The sequence below is a fragment of the Papilio polytes genome, unplaced genomic scaffold, assembly GCF_000836215.1.
Source record: "Papilio polytes unplaced genomic scaffold, Ppol_1.0 DF822622.1, whole genome shotgun sequence".
In the NCBI taxonomy this organism is placed as follows: Eukaryota; Metazoa; Arthropoda; class Insecta; order Lepidoptera; family Papilionidae; genus Papilio; species Papilio polytes.
This window is the reverse complement of record NW_013526582.1, coordinates 624,618-631,127: the sequence shown is the minus strand read 5'-3', so window position 1 is coordinate 631,127 and position 6,510 is coordinate 624,618.

Here is a 6,510-nt window from a genome sequence, read left to right as displayed (position 1 = left end):
TCATTCTCATCTGTCTCAATGTGGGGACAGAGCGGGGTGACTGTTGGGAATAATCAATGATTTTTAGCATAAATGAAGAGCATAGTCTGGACAAGCACATAGGCCTCCTGCTTTTGCTTTTTTTTTGATAATTCCATGTGTACGGAGTCACAGGAAAAAGTTAGTTTATAATATGACTTAGTGATATTAGATTATTTATGTAAAAAAATCAAGATCTCTGTATAACAATAGATTTTATCCTTATAACAAATTACAAGGATTTTGACATATTTCTATGAAATCTTGACATTTTTTAAATTACCGAATTTCAAGATTTTTAATTTTAACCGAAATCTATAGACAGGCTGATGATTAAAATGAAAATTAAAAAATGAAGACAGGTATTTTAGAATCCGCACACATTGTAAGGTCTTTGCCTGACTACTGGTTGCTTGAGTCATTGGATACTGCAGCCGGTGGTGCTCTAATTTTTATATGTTTTATTTTATTTCTGTATAATTATATACAAAACATATTATATAAAAAATAAGGGTTAAAGATATATGTATGAAAAAATATAATCATACATGTATTTGTGTAAAATAGTAAGGAATTCAACTAGCAATAATATTTCCATTATCAGGGTATAATTGAAAGATATTTTAGCAATATAATGGATTATGGTTTATCTAATGATCAGAATTTTCAATCTTTATCCAAAACAAAGATATAGGGGTGTCAAAAGTGCCCTAAAGTGCTTGAAGGAAAGAGTGTCTGGCCATGCCTTGGATAGTGCATTGCTGCAAATTGTTTAATAGACATTAGTGTTGCAAAACTTTTAATAGTTAATAAATATAAGATAAACTACAAAATCTATCGATTAACAAGATATCTAGAAAATTAAATTAAACAATTTTATATTAAGCCTAAAATAGTTATAAATACTAGTAGAGTAGGACAAATAATATTGTTTAGTCACTCAATGCAAGGGAGAATGTAAAGGTTTGAGATAAAAAAAATTGTCAAACATAACCTCTTCACTGAAAAATTACGTAATTCAAAAAATACATTTAAAACGTCCCGAATTTGATAATAAATGTTTTAATATACAGTTATTGCTAAAAAAACTTGAGATTTAGTATTATGGAATGTATAATTGGAGGCCCATTGCAGTATTATTGATCAAAATACGTTAAAACGATAATCAATACTTACGCCTTTGGTGACTTTGGTCCTGGCCGGAATAGAGACAACGCTCATGTTCCTCTGTTGAGCAACATTCTTCAAAACCTGGGCGTTATTCTTAACGAGGCTGCGGATAGCGAACATTTTGTAATTATTTAAGAATTGATCTAAATCGCGAAACCAAAGTCGTCAAAACGCAAATTCAATTGACGTTTTTATTTGTAGGGATACCATACCACGCACAGATAAGAAATTGTTGTGTAATGTTACCATTTTTTTGCACTTTCTACCAAATGTTAACATTTTTTTTAAGACCTTATTAATCAATTACTTAACGATTTACTTTTAGACGTTAGTCCAAAATGGTGTTCATGTGTTTTTCAAAAACATTTTTAGTTTCTCCTGTTGCATTATAGCTACGATGCAGAGCCGAAAAGTTGCCAAACTGCTCGTAAGTTAAGGTAATTTGCGGTCTTGGGACAAGGCGTTACCAGTAGTTACTTCACTTTAATTATATTTTTATTTTATACGATGGCGCCGAATTTGCTATGGGCGTTATTAATTGTTAGTAATAATGGTAGTTTTTATTAGCCAGTCGTCAGTAGCTGATCTAAGATATTTTAGATCTTTATTACATTTATAGAAACTACTTTAAGTGAATATATTTTTATATGCCGTTTTATAAACTGAACTGGGCAGTTTGCGTTTAAAATGTCGCTTAAAGTGTAAGCCTTCGTTAATTCTGACAAATATTTAAAAACTAAATATATTTAAATAATCCCCTGAAGGCATAATATAAAAACAGTTAAATTAACATCAAGAATATGTTCACTTTTTGTCACAAAACACTGGCCACTAAAAATGTAGCAAAAACATTTCAGCCAGTACTCAGTGTCCCTGAAACCTTGAAAATAAAACAAACATGTCAACAAAAGAGGTAGCACGTCATACACAACTCAACATATTGTCACGGACCCTTCATAATTCCCCACTGCTCCAGTTATCCTGCGGGATCTTGTAGATGCTTACGAAAATGTAGTTTTACTCTTACTAATGGTGAAAGATGACACGAAAATTCTTTACTATTGTTAATTTTTAATCTGCAAAATTCGATTTTTAATTTATCGAAAACAAAAGTACGCAATTAAATACTCTACTAAATTATTTTTGAATGTTAATGTTTTTGTCTATTGTCAACCTCATACGTTAATTATTTGTATTTATAACTACTAGCTGTTACCCGCGACTTCGTCCACGCAATATTAAGATAAAAAGAGTAGCCAATAATATGCCCGTCTATATCAGCTACCTGCAGTAAAAGTCAGGTCAAAATTGTCCCAGTCGGAGATTATAAAACAAACGCGGCTTGCGGACAGACAGACAGACAAAATTTTACGCAAATATTTTCATATTTTTCATCTTACAAATTTCTTACATCTTTTCATATTACAAACAAACACTCCAATTTTATTACATGTATAGAAGATAGATGGATTAAACTCCAAAAGATTGTTATAACTTAGTGTAAATGATGTCGTTACGTATCGTAGCTGGCCTACGACGTAGAACTTAAATTCGAGAACAAACAGTAGTGGATGAAAACAGCCCTTATTTTAGCGAGTTCAACACACTTACAAACAAAACACAACCCTCTCCCTCACACCGACATAAACACGATATTTCATCTCTTTCACTCATACTCAACTCGTAATATAACCATCTCTTTCTAGATGCCCAATGCTGATGTACTCTTTCCCTCGCAAAATCGATTCCCGACACATTTTCACAAGTTTCTGCGAAAGATGGACGGAATTTTCGTTTACGTATAAAAGTATGTGTTTTATTAATGAAATTTAATATACCAAATGTTTTAAAGCTATTCAATTTATCATTTTTAATTGTTTATTATAAATCTGTGTGGAATTTCCGTTGAACGAGAAAAGGTACTCGTGTTTTGCAGTTTTCAGGTGAGTGATTACAATTGTGTGTTTATGTGCCGTATTAAAAGGTCATAACATAAGTAGTTACGATTAAATGAGCATTGACATTAAAAATTAGTTGGGTTATAATTTCTTTTACGGATTTATGTTCATGGAAATTGGTTTGAGAGTTTATTTTTAAATTTTGACCTTTCCGTGTATCATGGCCGTATATACTATCCATCTATACCCTGCCAATATTTCCCCTTCCTATTTTTATTAGAAAAGAATGGGTAGAAAACTGGAAATGAACTTCAATCAACGAAACTTTTTATTGTTATGTTAGTACTTACCTATTTGATGATAATAATTTTTTGACCGACTTCCCAAAAGAAGGAGGTACTCAATTCGTCTGTATGCCTTTTTTTTTATTTTTTTATGTGTGTTACGGCATAACTCCGCCGCTAGTGGACCGATTTTGATAATTCTTTTTTTATCCGAAAGGTAATGCTTGCAGGTGGGTCCCATTTTTTTGGTTGAATTTTTAAAATATATCTCTTCTTTTAACTGATTTCATTATTGTTCAATATATTACGACGCACGAAATTAATGAAATGTTTGATATCTGTTGCTCGAGACTTCGTCTGCGTGAAATTAAAAATAATAATAAAAAAGCCAATGTATCTGACTAACAGCTTTTCAATGGTAAAAGAATTTTTGAAATCGGAACATCGGTTTTTGAGTTATTTCAATACATACAAAAAATACTAATGTTTCCTCTTTACAATATTCCTTTAGATTCAGACTAGCCGTTAAAAAAAATAGTTTGTGTCCTTCCAGGCTATGTTTTACATCTCTGACAAACATCTAGAACTAGCTTTGGCCCGCGACTCCGTCCTCGTGCAATTATGAAAATTTTATTTTATTACTGACTTTTGTCAAATTATTACTAGCAAATGTCAAAATGACATGACATGACAAATCTTAGCAATCTTGCTTTCTTAATGTTGGCAACAACTTATGGTCTCTTTCCCACATTAGGGTTTTTATGCATATTTACCCCCTAAGTTTAATGGCGTGAAAATATATAGTCTGAAGCGTGACGTAAGTGTAGGGCTTTTTATTAAAAAAATAATTAATCAAAAATATGCTGTAATTACTGACATCTTAGGCAACAAAGAAGTGTGTGTTTACGCTTTATTATAATAGTATAGATGTCAAAATGACATTACATGACAAATCTTGGCAATCCCTTTCTTAATGTTGGCAGCAACTTATGGTCTCTTTCTTTTTAACTCTTTGTTTCTAAACTTTCGCATTTATAATAATTTCGCATTTTTAATGAGAACCTTATACTCATAGGTGTCTTTTTTAAAGTTTTCATGTACACAAGAAAATGGTGCACATTTCCTTTGTCTGTTTCTATTCCTTTCTTTGTTCTTTTGAGGTCACACAAAACTATCGCGTAGTAACCGTGGGCTTTTAGCGAAATGGTTTCCATGAAAAATGTGAAAGAACTACGACGGCTATGACAAGACAATGCGCACAATTGACTAAACTATCTCAGAACTGTTTAGTCTTGCTTAGTTTACTAAGAGCTTATATTGTGCATACAGTGTGCTCTTAAGCTCTTATATTCTCTCGCTCTCACTCATAGTTGGATGCAACAGTGGTAGTGCCCGCTTTAACATCTTAGCACTGCAGGGCACGCCCGGTGTAATACCACGACCACACAGAAGACAGCCGTGTAATGGAAGCAATTCCGTGTTTCGTCTGATGAGTGTGGTGCCGGAGGCCTAATTTAAGTCCCTTTCTCTTAACCACCCTTTTCTTATAAGGAGAGGATGGGAAGGGGAAGTGGATTTGACGGTGGAGGAGATGTGTAAGAAGGCGAAATATCCTCTTTATGTGCATTTCCTCCTCCGTCGGTTAGTAGGCAACGCATCTGCGATCGCGGATTACTATTGGCAGCGGTTGCTTCGCCATTTTAGCGGATTTAGGTGGCTGCTTGCTCGTTTGCCACTTTATGTTATAAAAAAACAGTTGAATGCTGCAAAATAATCGACAATCGCACAGTTGTGGGATAGTTTGGTCAAAGGTGCGTGCGATCTTATGGTAGATTTTGTAAACAAAAACATAGGTATACAATTTGTACATCTCAGGTATTCTGGGACTATTCCATTGGTCGTAAGATTGGCAATATCCGATTTGCTTGCCGAGATTGATTGGATCGCTTCGAATTTTCATTCTTATTTCCTAGAGTTTATCATCTCCTGGTATACGATTTAGTTGCTTTGAAAATCTTTATATTAATTATTATTTTCATAATTCGATCATCATCAACTTGCCCTTATCCCAACAGAGGGTCGGCACAGTATGTGCTCTTCCACCCATCTCTATCAGCCATATCTGAATCCATTCCCTTAAGCATATCCTCTTTCACACAATCCATACTTTCGTCGGTCTTCCTCTACCTTTGTAGCCATCATTCAATCTTAACAATTTCTGGTTTATGTCCCCATTGTCGTCGCATAACATGTTAACCACGCTAACCTTTTGCTTCTCGTAATTTTCATAATTTGATACCTGAAAAAAAAATTGAGCAAAATACACGCTTAATTCTAAGTTACAGTTATAACTGAATAGATTATTGAGTTAAAACGGCGAGCGTGTATTTTAACTGTCAGTTGAAATGTAACGCACATTTTGACTAAACTAGTGTGACTGTTTAGTCTCGCTTGGATTTCTATGAGTTTATATAGAGGTCCACTACTCGATTTTAATTGTGCAACTAAACAGTTGAATTGGCTGCTAACCGACTAAATTGTCGCACAACGGTTGTGCGATAATTTAGTTGGTTGTTAATTTAATTTAGTCAAAGTTGTGCGCCCGCTCTTAAAGTGTTGCCTGTACCTACCAGATTGACAGTTTTTTTCAAACTGCCTGAAATCTTAAAGAAATGACTCCATAACAACACAACACATTTAGTAAGTGCACTGTTTTTTTGGATTATTTCAAACCGTCACCCCGCTCTGACCCCACGTGGGAACAGATGAGAAAAAAAGTTACATTCGTGACGAGGGGACGGTTGGAAATTATTTTGTTTTATAACGGTTCCATCTGTCACCTTATAGGTGATAGTGGGACTAAAAGGCGGGACGGATCAAACTTTTTATTCTCACGTGGGGACAGAGCTAGGTGGCGGTTGGCTATAATCTGTTTTTTTCATCGTGTTGTAAATCGTAGTTGCATTATGCTAATTCTTACCCTACAGAGGGTTGCAGGGGATGCAATGCACCCTTACCCTCAAAGACAAGGGTGCAAAACTCGATTATTGTAGATTTATAAGAGGGGATGCATTTGCATTATCTAAAACGTTACTTTGTACAGAGAAGTTTTGTGACTTGGCTACACAAATAACCTCAAA